Below are 17,510 nucleotides of genomic sequence, written 5' to 3' on the forward strand. Positions count from 1 at the left end.
GCAAAGCATTACAGTGTTCACCTTGGGTTTGCTGCCTTTGATTGCATGTAAATATTATTTTGTATTATTTAAGATGTATAGGGTGAGTAAAATGCCCTAGAAACCTTAGTAAAGATTAACCTTGTCTGTCAACTTTATTCATTTAGGTGTTTCTTTTAGATTTGAAAGCCTCAGAGAAGGACCAAACAGTGTCTGAGAAGTTTGAATTTAGACTAAAAGCTTGGTCTGGTGTTTTTATGTGAACAGAACTAGAAATCACAGCAGCCAGGAAGAGAAGATGGCCAGATAACTGAAAGACAGAAGGCAGGTTAGGAAGGAGCTCAGGCCAGGTCGTGCCCACCCATCTGTGTTAGAGGATGGTGATCCTTGTGCAAGCAGATATGGAACTAAATAAAGCCTCTTTACTCATTGTGGTGGGATTATGTGGAATAGAAGCATGCATCTAGGTGCCTTGACTATTTTTCCATTGCTTCATTTTACATAATTATACCCATTTAATTTATCCTTTAATTTTTGTGAATGTATCACTCTATTTCAGTTATGCTAAGGGAATAAGAAAAAAAATTTGTGTCCATATTTGGATTAGAGAGAAAAAACAAACATCACATCCATGGGGTGCAGATGAGACAGGTGTAGGAGAAATCAAAGTGAGAAAGATTAAGAAGGACATTTCAGTGTAGGAAGCTCTAGATGCAATAATTCAAAGCTTTCAAGACAGGAAGAAAGAGTCCAGAAAGGCATGTACTGCTATATCTTTTCTCATTTCCTTCTCTGATATATTCCCTTTCAGGAGAAAAAAATGAATAGTTATAAGCACCAATTTATGCTCACATGGTACCAGTTGAGCATCTGTAATCCAAAAATCCAAAATCCGAAATGCTCTAAAATCCAAAGCTTTTTGAGCATCAACATGATGCTACAAGTGGAAAATTCCACACCTAACATTATGTGATGACTCACAGTCAAAATAGAAAAACTTCATTTCATGCACAAAATTATTGAAAATATTGTATAAAATTACCCTTAGGTTATGTGTATAAGGTGCATATGAAACATACATTTCATGTTTAGACTTGGGTCCCATCCCAGAGATATTTCATTATGTATATGCAAATATTCCAAAAGTTCAAAAACATCTGAAATCCACAATACTTCTGGTCCCAGGCACTTGAGATAAGGGACACCTGTACTAGGTGTTTTCACATGTTATCTCATTTACTGATAACAACCATGTGAAAAAAATATATTACTGCCATTTTATTATGAGAAAAAGTAAGACTCAGAGAGAATAATTAGGTTTCCTAAGCCCACACAATAAGTGATGGAACTGGGAAGAGAGTGTAGCACAGGTTTAGGGTGAGAAACAATTGGATTAAATGTCCTTCAGTATTTGAATACAAAAATTGTGGTATGTTCTTATAATCGAATACTACTGAACAATAAAAACTAATAAACTACTGATAAACGTAACAATATGGTTTAATTTCAAAGTAACAATGCCAGTGAATAAAACCAGGTATGAAAAACCACATAATGTATGATTTCATTTTTATAACTCTAGAAAATGCAAACTAATCTCTATTGACAGAAAGTAGATCAGTGTTTGCTTAGAGAGCGGGCAGGGTGGGAAGTGGCAGGAAGAAACTTTTGGAGGTGATAGATACGTTCATTATCTTGACTGTGGTGATAGTTTCATGGGTGTATACATATGTCACAACATCAAATTATACACTTTATGTATACTTATGAATGTCAATTATATCTCAATAAAGCAGTTAAAAACAACTGGGTTGAAATCTCTGTTATACTACTTACAAAATGCTTAATCTCTGAGACTACATTTTTAAAAAATCAGTTAAATGGAGTTGCTAATGCCTACTACAGAGGGTTGGTGTAAAGATTAAATCAGTAAGGCACGTACTTAGCACGCTGCGTAATACAATAGTAAGCATGCAGCAGTAGTTATATAAAGAGTCCTAGACTGAGTTCTTCCTTCTTAGAGCTTTCTCCACTTTAATTAATCATGTTAGTCCTTTTTATTTATAGCTGGAATTCAAACACATCAGTCTTACTCCAAAGACCAAGATCTTTCCACTAAACTATGCTAAGCCATAACAAATTTTATGATTTGAGTTGAGGAGGGCATCCCATGATCAGACACCAGGCTCAGAGTATTCCACATAAATGCTCCTCTGTCTTATCCCAGGGTCTAGAAAAGTCACTCTGGGCCAGGGAGGAAGACCAGTAGTTCCGCTGCATATTCTTTACCTATACTCCTTCAGATTCTATCTCTGCTCCTTTTATCACATCCTTACTGGCTAAACAGCAATGAAACTGCTTATGCAGTGTAAAGATAAATTGAGTGCAACAGGTCCTGTTTCTCAGGAGTTTGCCCTGAATAGCAGTCCAAACTAGATGTAATATTGGGAGAATAGCATTCATTGAGATTAACTGACCTACTCTTTAGGAAACATTTGCTTTCCTGGATAAAATAGTGTATTAAGCATGTTTACATCATGTATTAAAAATGTTATACTGCATATTACACATCACACATTTAATCTTAAACTATATGTAAATTTATAAAATATATAAACAATGATAAAGCTCCCATGTTTATTTCCTAAAGAGTACTGTTAAGAGTAATACATCTTTAATATGTCCAATCAAGAGGCCATTTCATAGAATTATGTTTTTTGTTGTTGTTGTTGTTGATTTGTTTTTTCTCCAAGTGATAATCATTGAGAGGGTCAAAACAAGCAGAATTTGTGGTATGCTGACATCTTATAAGATTGTCCTTGGACATTCTAATTTGCCAAAATTTGGACCCCCTGATACTATAGCTCTTTCCTTGGCCTACTACCCCCAGGCCTTTTCTCACAGTGCCCAGACCCTTATTCTTCTGAGATCGTTCTTTCTCCTCTTTTCTCACCCTCCCTCTGCCTACTCCTATGAAGCAGCAAAAACATTCTCCTAGACCCAGACTGAGCAGCTTAGTTCTTGTCTCTGAAGCCTTGGTTAGCATCAGCCATATGGCATCCTAAGAACCTTACCTTCTACTCCATTTTTTTTCAAGGTTTTAAATTTTCTTTCAAAGAAAGGCACTTTTCTCTCTTAGAGAAATTCTGATGCCATCTAGAAAGAAATATGTTCTCCGCATTTCACAAGGGAATGAATAAATTCATGAATAGGTAAGTTGAGATGGTGAATGCAGGCTGCTGTTTCAAAAAATCTAGTGATAATGCAAAGGAAAGAAGTGTGCAACAGTTGTAGAAGGTGGTAAGGTAATGGGATATAGAAGTCAGAGGAGTGACAGAAATTGGGAATTCAGAAAAGATGCAGGTTAGTCGCTGAGGCAAGTGCTGAAGAGGAGGGAGGGGCTGGTCTCCAAAGCAGAGTAGGGCTGGAAGGCCAGCCTAGAGCAGGAGGAGACAACACTTCAGTAGTTGCTATTGAGGGAAGTTTGCAGGTAGAAGAGAAGGAGATGAGTCATATCATCGTAAAAAATACCACCTGGTGAGAATAAAAGTGAAAGCAAATAAAGGAGTGTGAATATTGATTCAAGTAACTTTCATGGGAAATGGGAAAGAGAATTGGAAAAGTAAAAGGAAAGCCTTTAGACCCCAGCTGAGACAACAAACCTAATAGGCATAGTAGAGAGATTTCTTCCAACAATCTTCTCCTGTTTTTCCTGTTAATGGGATAACTCTTAAGAGTTACAATTTTCATGGTTACAAAATATTTCATCAAGTAGATGTATGATAATCTATCAAGATTACTCAATTCCTTTTCAAATGAATTAAAATGTGGTATTTTTAAAAAGACAACTAAGCATACTTTAATTACCTGTAAGAATATTGTCTACCTACAAATAATTAAAGTCCCTAAAAAAGGAAGCAAAACGATACATTTGTCTTTTCTGCCAGCATTATTCCTTTCTTCAGCAAAACACTGTAATTTAAAAATATACACAGAATCATTTATTTTTTTATTATGGTAACATATACATAACACAAACTATGACATTTTAACCATTTTAAGGGTACAATTCAGTGGCATTAATTGCATACATGCTATTGTGCAAACACCACCACTATCTTTTAACAAAGCTTTTCCATCACCCAAAACAAATTCAATAACCATTAAGCAGTAACTCCCCTTTATCCCCTCCACCTTTAACCTATTTTCTGTCTCTATAAATTTGCCTATTTCAGATATTTCATGTAAGTGGAATTATACAATACTTTGTCATTTGTCTGGCTTATTTCATTTAGTATCATGTTTTCAAGGCTCATCCATGTAGTAGCATGCATCAAAACTTGATTTTTTTCATGGCTGAACAGTATCCCACTGTATGTGTATAAGATATTTTGTTTATCCATTTCTTGGTTGATAAACACTCGGGTTGCTTCCACCTTTTGGCTATTATGAATAAGGTCACAATAAACGTTCATGTACAAATATCTCTTGAGTCTCTGTTTTCAATTATTTGGGGTGTATATCTCAGAGCTGAATTGCTGAGTTGTATGGTAATTCTATGGTTAGCCTATTGAAAAACTGCCATGCTGGTTTCCACAATGGTTGCTCCATTTTACATTCCCACCAGTAATGTGCAAATGTTCCAATTTCTCCACATCCTTGTCCACACTTGTTATTTTCTGTTTGGGTAGTTTGTTTTGTTTTTTCTTAATCTTACAGCTATCCTAGTAAGTGTGAAATGGTTCCTCATTGTTGTTTTGATTTGCATTACCCTAATAACTAAGGATGTTGAACTCTTTTCATGTGCTTATCAGCCATTTGTACATTTTTTTGAGAAGTGTCTATTCAAGTCTTTTGTCCATTTTTAAATCATGTTGTTTATCTTTTAAGGATCCTTTTGGATTCAGTTTGCTAGTGCTTTGTTGAAGATTTTTGCTTCAATATTCAGAAGGGATATTGGTGTGCACTTTTTTGTGATGTCTTTATCTGACTTTGGTATCAGGTTAATGCTGACCTCACAGAAAGAGTTTGAGAAGAATTGGTGTTAACTCTTCTTGAAATATTTGGTAAAGTTCACCAGTGAAGCTATCTGGTCCTAGACTTTTCTTTGTTGGGAGGTTTTGATCACTGATTCAATCTCTCGACTTGTTATACGTCTAGTGAAATTTTCTATTTCATCTTGAGTAAGTTTGGTTAATTTGTGTGTTTATCCAGTTCATCCAGATTATCCAAAGCTGGCAGTAATGTCCCTATTCTCATTTTAAATTTTAATCATTTATCATTTGTGTCTTTCTTTTTTCTTTTGTTGGTTTAGCTAAAGGTTTGTCAATTTGATTACTTTTTTTACAGAGCCAAATTTTGGTTTTACTGATTCTTTCTATTGTTTATTCTGTTTTATTGATCTCTGCTCTAATCTTTATTTCCTTCCATTGGCTAGTTTTGGGTTTGGTTTACTCTTCCTTTTCTAGTTTCTCAAGGGATAAAGTTAGGCCATTGATTATCTTTTGTTTTTTTCTAATGTAGGAATTTATAGTTATAAGTTTTCCTTTGAGCACTGTTTTTGCTGCATCTTACGCTTTAATATACGTGTTTTAGTTTTCATTATTAAACATCTTATGTTAGGCTGGGCATAGCGGCTCATGCCTGTAATCCCAGCACTTTGGGAGGCCGAAGCGGGCAGATCACCTAAGGTCAGGAGTTTGAGACCAGCCTGGCCAACAGGGTGAAACCCCGTCTCTACTAAAAATATGAAAATTAGCCGGGCATGGTGGTGGGCATCTGTGATTCCAGCTACTCAGGAGGCTGAGGAAGGAGAATCACTTGAACCCAGGAGGCGGAGGTTGCAATGAGCCGAGATCGTGTTACTGCACGCCAGCCTGGGTGACAGAGCAGGAGTCCATCTCAAAATAAACAAACAAATCTTATGTTTTAATATGTTTGTTTTCATTTTCATTATTTTCTAACTTTTCTTGTAGTTTCTTCTTTGACCAATGAGTGTTTGGTAGTGTGTAGTTTCATTTCCATATATTTGTGGATTTTGCAGTTTTCCTTTGATTTTGATTTGTAGCTTCATTCTCCTTGGTCAGAAAAGATACTGTATATGACTTCAACTTTTTAAAATTTATTCACTTGTTTTGTGGCTTAACATGTAATCTATCCTAAAGCATCTTCCATGTGCCCTTGAGAAAAATATGTATTCTGCTGTTATTGGGTAAAATGTTCTATATACTCATGTTTGGTCTAGTTGGCTCATTCAAGTCTTTTATTTTGTGACTTATCTTCTGTCTAGATATTCTATTCATTTTTGAAAGTAAGATATTGGAGTCTCCAACTATTATTGTACAACTATTTGTTTCCCTTTAATTCTGTCAATATTTGCTTGAAATATTTTGGGTCTCTGTTGTTTGGTGCATATATGTTTATGATTATAACTTTTTGATGATATACATATTTATCTATATATCAATATATAATGTCCTTCTTTGTCATTATAACAGGTTTTGACTTGAAGTTTTTTTACCTAATATTAGTATAGCCTCCTCAGCTCTCTTTTGGTTCTATTTGGATATAATATCTTTTCTATTCTTTCACTTTCTACTTATTTGTGTCTTTAAAGTGACTCTCTTACAGACAGCATTTATCCATTCTGCCAATCTCTGCCTCTAAGTGAATAGTTTAATCCATTTATATTTAAAATAGTACTCCTAATGAAGTACTTCTGCCATTTTGATACTTGTTTTCTGTATGTCTTATACTTTTTTCCTCTCTCATTTTCTCCATTATTGCCTTCTTTTATGTTTAGTTGATTTTTTTGTAGTGAACCATTTTGATTCTTTTCTTATTTCCTTTTCTATCTTTTCCTATATATCTCATTTCCTATAGATCTTTTAGATATTTTCTTTGTGGTTACCATAGCAATTACATTTAATGCCCTAAATTTAAGGTAATATATTTTGAATTGATACCAACTTAACTTCAAAAACATTTAAAAACTATACTACTGCACATCTTTATCTTCCCCCTTTATGTTGTTAATGTCTTTTTACATCTTTAACATTGTGTCCCCAACAGGAGATTTATTATTTTTACATATGTGTATGTTAAATCGTATTAAAAATAAATGGTAGAGTTACAGACAAAAATTAAATAGCACTTGTTTTTATATTTCCCCTACTTTTACTGTAGGCCATTATTTTCCTCACGTGGCTTTGAATTACTGGCTAGTGTCTTTTCATTTCAACTTGAAAGACTTCCTTTGCATTTCTTGTTGGACTCAGCTTTTGTTTATCAGAATATATCCTAACTTTTCCATCATTTTGAAGGACAGTTTTGCTAGATATAAAATTTCAGTTAATAGGTTTCATTTTCTTCCACCCACTTAAATACGTCACTCCACTGTCTTCTGGCTTCCACGTTTTCTGATAAGAAACTGGCCTTTAATTTTAATGAGGATTCCTTGTACGTGATGAGTTACTTCTTTCTTGTTTGCTGCTTTCAAGATTCTCTACCTTTGGCTTTTGATGGGTTGGTTAGAATGTCTTAGTGTGGGTCTTTTTGAGTTTATCCAACTTGGAGTTCATTCAGTTTCTTGGATTTGTAGGTTAGTATATTTAATAAAATTTTGGAATTTTCTGGCTATAATTTTTCAAATATTAGTTCTGCCCCTCTCTTTGTCATCTAAAATTCCCATAACACATATGTTGGTCCTCTTGATGATGACGCACAGGCCCTTTCATCTCTGTAAACTCTGAAAAAAAAAAATTAACAGACCTTATTTTTAATGCCATTTTAGGTTTACAGTGAAATGCAGTGGAGTTACAGAGAATTCCCATATATTCCTTACCCTCACACATATACAGCCTCCCTGACTATCAATATCTCACACCAGAGTGGTACATTTGTTACTATCAATGAACCAACAGTGACACATCATTATCAAGCAAAGTCCATAATTTACATTGGAGTTCACTCATGGTGTTATACATTGTATAAGTTTTGACCAATGTATAATGAAATGTATCTACCATTATAGTGTCATAAAGAATAGTTTCTCTGCCATAAAAATCTCCTGTGCTCCACCTATTCATCATTCCTTCCCCTCATCTGACTGGAATCACGCAGTTCGTAACCTTTTCAGATCAGCTTCTTTCACTTAGCAATATGCACTTAAAGTTTGATATAGTTTGGATATTTCTCTCTGCCTGAATCTCATGTTGAAATGTAATCTCCAGTGTTGGAGGTGGGGCCTGGTGGGAGCTGTTTGGACCATGGAAGCAGATCCTTCATGAATGGCCATCCCCTTGGTAATAAGTGAGTTCTTGCTTTGGTTCACATGAGATCTGGTCATTTAAAAGTGTGTGGCATCACCCCTCCACCTCTCTCTCTCTTGTTCCTGCTCTGGCCATATGATGTGCTTGCTCTCCCTTCACCTTCTGCCATGATTGCAACCTTCCTGAGGATTCCCTGGAAGCCAAGCAGAAGCCAGCATCATGCTTCCTACAAAGACTGCAGAACCATGAGCCAGTTAAACCTCTTTTCTTTATAAATTACCCAGTCTTGGGTATTTCTCCGTAGCAATGCAAGAATGGATTAACACAAGGTTCAACCATGTGTCTTTTTGGCTTGATAGCTTATGTCTTTTTAGCATTGAATAGTATTCCATTGTCTGTGTGTACCACAGTTTATTTATCCATTTACCTTGTATTAGTCTGTTTGGGCTGCTATAACAAAATAGTACAGACTGGACTGGGCACAATGGCTCATGCCTGTAATCCCAGCACTTTGGGAGGCCGAGGCAGCAGATTGCTTAAGCTCAGGAGTTGAAGACCAGTCTGGGCAACATGGTGAAACCCTATTTCTACAAAGAATACAAAGAATTAGCTGGGCATGGTGGTGCATGCCTCTGGTCCCTGTTACTCGGGAGGCTGCGACAGGAGGATCACTTAAGCCTGGGAGGTGGAGCTTGCAGTGAGCCGAGATCATGCCACTGCACTCCAGCCTGGGTACCAGAGCAAGACTCTGTCTCAAATTTTTTTAAAATAGGAAAAAAAAATATAGATGGGGTGTCTTAAACAACAGAAATTTACTTTCTCACAGTTCTGAGGCTTGAAATCCGTGACAACAGTGCTGGCAAATTCACTTTCTGGTGAGGGCTCTTTCCCTGGCTTTATAGGTGGCCGTCATTTTTTCCGTTTTTTTTTTTTTTTTTTTGTCCCCACACGGCCTTTCCTCGTGTATGCATAGAGAGGAGAAGAGAGAGTGCTCTGGTATCTCTTCTTGAGAACACTACTCTTACCAGATCAGGGCTCCACCCTTAACCTGCACTACTTCCTTAGAGACCCCATCTCCAAATACAGCCACACTAGGGGTTAGGACTTCAGCATAGGAATTCTGAAGGGTACATAAAAGGGCCTCTTGGTTACTTTCAAGTTCTGGCAATTATTAATAAAGCTGCTGTAAACATTCAAATGCAGGTTTTTGTGTGGACATAAGTTTCACCTGATTTGGGTAAATAACAAAGAGCCCAATTGCTGGATTGTATAGTAAAAGTATATTCAGTTTTGTAAGAAAACTGCCAAACTGTCTTTCAACATGGCTATACTGAACCCATGCCTGTAATCCTAGCACTTTGGGAAGCTGAGGTGGGAGGATCACAAGCTCAGGAATTCAAGACCAGCCTGGGCAACATAAAAAGAAAAAAAAAGTGGCTATACAATTGGCATTCCAACAAATGAAATTTTCTTCATTCTTTTTCCTTTCTGCTCCTCAGGCTCAATAATTTCAATGGCCTTATCTTCAAGTTCACTGACTCTTCTGCTTGCTCAGTTCTGTTGCTGAAGCCACCTAGATTGTTTTATTTTTATTTTTCAGCGTCAGAATTTCTGTTTGGTTCCTTTTTATAATTACTATCTCCTTGTCGACACTCTCATCTTGTTCATACATCATTTTCCTGGCTTCCTTTAGTTCATTGTCAATGTTTTCATTTCCATGTTTAGCATTTTGAGCATATTTAAGACAATTGTTTTAAAGTCTTTGTTTAGTAATTCCAATGTCTGGACTTCCTCAGGGACAGTTTCTATCCATTTATTTTGTTCCTTTGAATGAGCCATACTTTGTTTCTTTGAATGCTTTGTAATTTTTGTGTGTGAGCTTGAAAAGTGGACATTTGGCTCCTACGATGTGGTAACTAGGAATTAGATTTTCTTCACTTTCCTAGGCTTTGCTGTTTTCTGGTTCTTGAAGGCTGTAGCAGTCAGTTTATTTGAGGCCTGTCTCAAACATTATTTCAAAGACTGTATTCCTTGTCAATATGGTCACTGAAGACTCTGTCCCTTAGCTATGTTCAGCTAGTGTTTTGGCAGATTTCTTCGAATACCAGAAGCTCTCACAGTCTTTGCAAATTGGCTCTAAGCCAGGGCTCTACTTCAATTCTTAGTCAGGCTTGCACTGTGCTAAGGGATCAGCCCAAAATGAAAGCTCAGGGTTTTCTCAGGTGTTTTCTAAGCATGTGTTTTGCCCTGGGCATGTGCATGGCTTTCTAAATTTCCATGTATACATGGTTGCTTTTGAATATTTTAATTTCCCAAATAAACTCTCTCCAGATTTTGCCTTAGGCAGTCTATTGCATGTTTCAACTGTAATCTCTGCCTCCAGGTGTCTAGAGTTATTACTTCAGTTTGCTGTGTTTTCCAGCTTCTTCTGCCCTAAGTTCTGAGTTAGACAAAACAGAGGACAGGATCTTGCATCAACCCTTCAGGTAGCCCCTTGTATTAGTCTGCTTGGGCTACTGTAACAATATACCACAGACTGAATAGCTTAAACAACATAAATTTATTTTTCACAGTTCTGGAGGCTAGCAAGTCCAAGATCCACATTCTGGCTGACTTGGTTTCTGCTGAGGGCTTTTTTTTTCTGGTTTACAGATGATTGGCATCTCTCTGTGTCCTTACATAATGGGGAGAGAGAGCTCTTCCTCTTCTTAGAAGGGCACCAGGTCTACTGGATAAAGGGCCCTACCTTTATCACCTCATTTTACCTTTATTACCTCCATATACCTATAAACCCCAACAGGATAGGGTTGGGGGGCTTTCCAAACACACAGAGGTTCCTAGAGGTTGGTATGCCTGGAGACAGCATGGAAGCTACATGCCATTTCTCCCATACCTTACATTATACATCTCTTCTATCTGGCTATTCATCTGTATCCTTTATAATAAGTGAGTAAACATAGGTAAAGTATTTGCCCAAGTTCTGTGAGCCATTTCAGCCAAATGGGAATTTGTGGAAAAAGGCTGAGGAAGGAGATGCTTCTCAATGGAGGATGAATAGAAACCAGAAAAGGTATCTACCACAGGTCCACCTTTAGATTTAGAAATACAACTTGAAATAAGAAAAAAAAAATGCCACATTATGCAGCTACACAATTTGTAAGTCAATTAGTTCTTTACAATAACAGATGCAACATATACATTTATAAATAATTTACTCCTTTGGGATTTCAAACTAAAGAAACCAACTATTTCATTTACAACAAATGTTTCTGCTTCTGTTTCTCATCAATTGAGAAAACAATTAAGGAATACTCTTGATTCTTATTCCAGGGAACTGGAGGAACAGAGAGTAACCCTAGGGATTCTAGCCTCGTAAGCTGAGAATATTTTTCTAGATGACACAAGTTCCTCAGTGCACACGTGACAGTCTCTGCTTTCAAGCTAATATGCTGTGAGTCACACTGAGTCCTCTTCCCTTGAGGTTAAATGTACTTCCTAGACTTTCTTCTTTATTTCTTCCTCTGCTCTATTCTCCATCTGAACCCTATTCCTCTGTCAGTCAATTCAGAAAACACCACCAGCCGTTCCAATTGTCTCAAAATCTTGGTAAATTTTGTGAAGATGTAGCTGCAAGGAATAAAAACTGTTTAGAAAATCTTCCCTTAGGTTATACAGGGTGGCACTGTCAGGTATTTTCAATAGGAGATGAGAAGCTCTGTCTAAAAGCACAATGTTGCCAGAAGGATTTCCCTCATCTTTGTTTCCTGGTGTCCATTTTTCACTTACTTCCTAATTTAACATAGGAAATGAGGTACATGAAGCTCTGTCCCTTTCTTCCCCCTAGAATTTTTCTTTTTCTTACTCAGGGATCATCCACAACAACAAACAGTCTGATATCTAATTAGGCCAGTAGTTTCAACTGATTTGGGCTCACAGTTGAATAGCTGAAAACAAGAAACAACAATACAGTTAAACTAGGGACCTTGTATTTAAGGCCATTCATTCACTACATAATCAGGACTTGAATCTCACACTAAGGTTCTGTCTTACTCATTCTAACATATATTACCTCTCAGGTTAGTCATGCCACAAAAATGTGCATTGTTAATAATTGCCTCATCTCTACCTTTGATGTTCCAGTATATAAAGCCTTCCCCTGTGTGCCCTAAGCTCTGCCCTCTGAAAGAGAAAGACATGTTTTCTGCCATTTATTTTCTTGCTATTGGATGCAATTTTGCTCTAGGATGAACTCATAAACTCAAATAACCGGTTAAATATATGTTTGTTATTAAGTTTGTTTAAGTACCTCTGTTACAATAAAGAGGAGCAGATATACTCAGCCACAGTTACAAATTAATTCATGAAAAGAAAAAGGAGCCAGTGATAATTATGCATTCTTTTAAAAGAGTAATAAATTTTCAACAGGCTAATAAAATGAGATCTGACATATAAGCTACCATTCCACCATACTCTTAAATCCAAACTGCTTGCTATGAATGATGCTACTATTTTATACAGTACACAGTAAAATCAGTAAATAAGTTGTCACTTCCTGAAAGAAAGATCTCCATGGTATTCATGTAAAATACTTAATGCTTAACTGCTTAAACATAAGGTAGACCTCATCAGCCTAATTTAATTAAAAGAATGCTAATACTGTATATATAAAGCATATTTATACATAATCTCATTGACTGCCTTTTGGAGTACATTGGGATTATTTTCCCCAGTTAGTGGATAGGGAAATTGAGATTCAGAAGGGGTAGGTGACTTATTACAGGTCGTCCAGCTAATCAGTGATAAAACTGGGGGCACTGAAGGATAAGTACCTTGACTGGGCTTACCAAAGTGGTGGCTACAAAAAGGCTAGAGGTGTGTTTAAAAGTTTACAGGAGAGCCATCCATTTTCAGTTGACTTTTTCAGGAAATGATTCAGTTTGAAAAGGAAGAATGCAAGAATCCTGCAAAAGAGGGCTTTGAGAGAATTTAGATCTGTAGATTCTGATCTTTGGATCGATTACATCAAAGGAGAATCGAACCACCCCCTTGGTAGACCTGAGAAATGCAGACAGACCTATTGGTGAGCCATGAAAATGCTGCAGGGAAAGTCATCAGAGGCATCTGTAGCTAAACGTGCTATGCATCAGACTGGTCATTTGTGAAGAGAAATAATACAGCCTACCTTGTGAAATAGTATTGCAAGCCCTGTGGGCAAATTTGTATTATGAGTCAATCTGTAATTTGCTTGGAGATGGCAGACAAGATGGCTGTCTGGTTTCGAGACATGGTTTAATTTTGTGTTAACTCATTAATTTTTAAAACATTTTTGATTGAGGAAAAACAACTAGGGGCAGAATTCAAGTTTCAAGGATTCCATTCTGTTCACCATGTTACTTCCACAACTGGCGAAGTTTAGCTCTCAGTAAGATTCACACTTCATTTCTCTATGAGAGATCAAAAAACCCTTAGATAATACAGGTGTCAGGGAGCAAAGATAAACCTAACATTGTATGCTACCCACTAAAGTGTAAAAGATATACTTCATTCAATTATTTATTCATTCAAACAACAAATAATCGAACACCAGCATGTGTGCCAGGCATTGTGCTAGGCTCTATTATATCCAGCTGCATGAGTTACCTATTGTTGCATAACAAACTATCCCAAAACTTAGTGGCTTAAAACGAAAATCATTTAAACATTTAGTATCTCACTGTTTCTGTGGCTTAGGAATTCAGGACCGTAGCTGAATGATTATGTCTCAAGGTCACCTTCTAGGTTACAGTCAAGATGTTGACCAGGATGCATGCAATCATATGAAGGCCTGACTGGGATTGGAGGATCTGCTTCCAAGCTCATTCACATGGCTATTGTCAGAAGGCCTCAATACCTCACCGATTGTTAGCTGGAAGCCTTAATTACTCACCATGTGAGCCTTTTTATAAGTTGCCTGAGTGACCTTATGACTCTGACATGACAGCTACCTGGCCCCAACAAGTAATCCTGGAGAAAGAATAAAAAGGCTGGCATGTTTTATAGTTTCCCCTCAGAAGTCACACTACATCATTTCCTCTGCATTCTATTCATGAGAACAAGTCATTTGATACAGTCCAAACTCAAGGTGAGGGGAATGAAGTTTGACCCTTTGAAGGAAGAAGTATCAAATAATTTGTGAACATATTTTAATACTACCATATGAGTTAATAAAATTTAATTCACGAAATTTAACTTAATTATTATAAAGTGGTGTCAATATATTTGTAAAATGTAGGTATTTAAAGGGAAACTAAGTCTATTAAAGAAGACAATGTTTCACTGTTGTTGCTAGCTTGTTTGCATTTTCTGTCACCATTTTCGTCTCATTCTGTCTGTTAAAAAAATTCTGTATATAGTGCTAAATAAATGATGACTTGGCCTATCTTATTATGTCAACTAAGAATTGGATTTGATACTTATAACAGACAATAACAAAATCTTATATAGAAGGGATATAGTCTTCCTCACCTAACAACAAATCCAGAAGTGGGACAGTCCAGAGCTGGTCAGTGTGGCCCTCTAAAGCAACCACGGACCTAGGCACCTCCGGTGTCCTACATTATTAATAGTGTCAGTGTGGCTTTTGTTATTATGGGTGAAATATGTCTGCTCTACCTCCAGTATCATGTCCCTGTTTCAGGTTCAAAAAAATAAAAGGGGTGGGTGCAGATCAAATGGCTAAAGCAATATTTATTGACCCTCCTCTACGGAAATTCACTTTTATTTAATTGATAGTCACATGGCCAGCCATGACTTAAGAAAGTCTAGGAACATGAATATTTTTAACTGGACATGCTGTCACCCTGAAGAAATCAGAGTTCTACTAGTAAAGAAGAAAGGATATTGGTTTAGACAACCAGTAATGTCTACCGACCTACTCTAAGGAGCTTTAACATGCATTATTAAACACTAGACACAAGAAAAACAATAATAGTCAGGTTTACCTGTGTTTCAAATATGTTTCAAATGGGAGAATCTGGTCAGTTTTGAGTCCCACATATAAAGTATATTTTTCAAAGTAACCACAACTTTTATTCTCTAATTGAAAATGTTAAAGAATTGGCTGACATTAGTGTTACTTCTAGGAATGTGTCCAAGGAGATAATTGCACAATTGTGCAACAGCCTGTGGATAAGAATGTTCATAAGAGACTTTTTTATGATAGTAAAAACTTGGAAACATAAATGTCAATCAGTAGAATACTGGTTGGACAAATGACGGTATATCCATCTAACAGACACTATGCAACTTTTAAAAATGATGTTTTTCATGACTATTGTTCACTGTGCAGATAATAAGATCCAATTTATGAAATATTGTATTTATATGTCTATATGGGCTTCTATTCTTAGAGAGATGCCTAGAAGAATGTAACACAAAATTTAAGAAATGGTTATCTCTATATTATGGGATTTGGACAGATTTTAACTTCTTTGCATTTTTGTTTAAAATTTTTCAATTTGTTTGCACAAGCACATAGTGTTTTTATAAAACAATAGTTATTAGCTGGGTGTCACAGCCTGTGCCTGTAATCCCAACTACTGGGGAGGCTAATGTAGGAAGATTGCTTCAGCCCTCAGCCCAGTTGCTCGAGGCTGTTGTGTGCATGATCACATCTGTGAATAGCCACTGCACTCCAGCCTGGGCGACACAGAAAGACCGTATCTCTTTTAAAAAAGAAAAAAAAAAAAGCTATTTTCAAAGAAAGGCAGGGTGGGAGCAGGGCTGATTTGGTCCAGTATTGTTTCCAGCAAGTAATTTTCCTGGATAAGGCTGTGACTGACCTTATCTTAGGAAAGGGTTCTAATCTTTGCTCAATGGAAAAAAGTGTTATTCTTTATTCATTATAACTTTTAATAAAATTAAAATGAGAAAAGGAGTTGCGAGTTTTGGTTTCTATTTGGAACACTGACCTCTGAAAGGGTCTCCCTTCCATGTTTTACAATGGGTGAAAGATATTGTGGAAAGGTGGAGGGGGAGGAGGCTGAGCAACAACTGTACACAAGTTGGGGAGGAGTAGAGGATGGAGGTAAGGATGTAAGGGAGAGAAGTCTGGACCCATGAGCCAGGGAAAGAGCAATAACCTGGACAGCAGGATAGCTGCACTTCTCTTCTAGCATGGACCTATCAGTTTATCTTTCTGGCCTTAGTTTTCTCATCTGAAAAATAAGACATCTGTATTAGAATCACTACATGTGCTTTATGTTTCACAATTCTTTTGGATATATTGATGCTATGTCCTGAGAAACTACACTACAGCTGAACCTAAGCAAATTAAAGAAAAAATAACAACAATAATGTATATTGTTTATTATTTGTCTCAGACATTCTAAGTAACTTGCCAATAGGTGGAGGGACCAAGATGCCAGCCCAGGCAGTCTGATTTTAGAGCCCATACTCTAACAACCATGCTGTAGAGTACTAAAGAACCGCTTGGATAGGGCATTTAAAGGAAGCAGGATAGCTTTCCTATTCTGGAACTTGGTCTTGTAGATAATGGTTAACGCCAGTAAAGCCGATACCTTACCCTCACCTCATGACTATTATGGGGTTGTCTCAAGAGGTGGCAGTCTCCTCCCCCTATTCCAAAGACAACTTCCTTATTCAGAGCCCAGTGAAAGGGGAGATAGGTTTTGTTAAGCCCCGAAGAAGCTCTTCTGGCCATTGCCCCACAGAACCGAAGTGCTGACAGAACCAAAGACGAAATGTGCCTACAGAAAGCTTTCTAGTATCATTATCTCGGTCATCATACATGATGACCCAGCACCCGTATGCATACTTCATCTTATTACTTCCTTTCAATAAGTCCAGAGAGATACTGAGTAAAGAGAGTACGGGGAGAGAACAGAAAAACAAATGAACGGGTTAAGAGCAGGCTACAGGCCACAAGAGTCCTGCAGGGTTAGAGCCTGTACCTCAGACAAAGATCCCTCAGGCATCCCCTTTTTCCTTCCCTGTTGTGGCCCTGCCTTCGTCCCCCTCAAGGTCCGGAAGCAAGTGCATAACTTTATAGCAGGATCAGAAAGGTGGAGGGTAGCAGACACAAGCCGCAAGGGGGCTATAACGAAATCTGTTGCTCTTGGAAGACCGACTTCCCAGACCTCTTCGCATTAGGGCGGAGCGTGCGCCCGGCGGCCAATCCCCGGTTCCTCACGTCGCCGTATCCCCGCCCACCGCCCCTCCCGCTCCGCCCTTCCCTGGGGCTGGTGCGGCGGCGGAGACGTC

The 17,510-nt window shown here is 37.4% G+C and overlaps 1 long non-coding RNA gene across 1 annotated transcript; it reads right to left on the minus strand.

Moving 5' to 3' along the window:
• Positions 1-10,517: 10,517 nt before the first annotated feature.
• Positions 10,518-17,470, minus strand: LOC103883061. Its single transcript, XR_001900984.3, has 3 exons — positions 16,370-17,470; positions 13,964-14,252; positions 10,518-12,193 (listed from the first exon to the last, which is right to left on the minus strand). It is a non-coding gene; the product is annotated as an uncharacterized LOC103883061 (long non-coding RNA).
• Between the last annotated feature and the right edge of the window lie 40 nt (positions 17,471-17,510).

This window comes from Papio anubis, chromosome 4 (assembly GCF_008728515.1).
Source record: "Papio anubis isolate 15944 chromosome 4, Panubis1.0, whole genome shotgun sequence".
Taxonomy (NCBI): domain Eukaryota; kingdom Metazoa; phylum Chordata; class Mammalia; order Primates; family Cercopithecidae; genus Papio; species Papio anubis.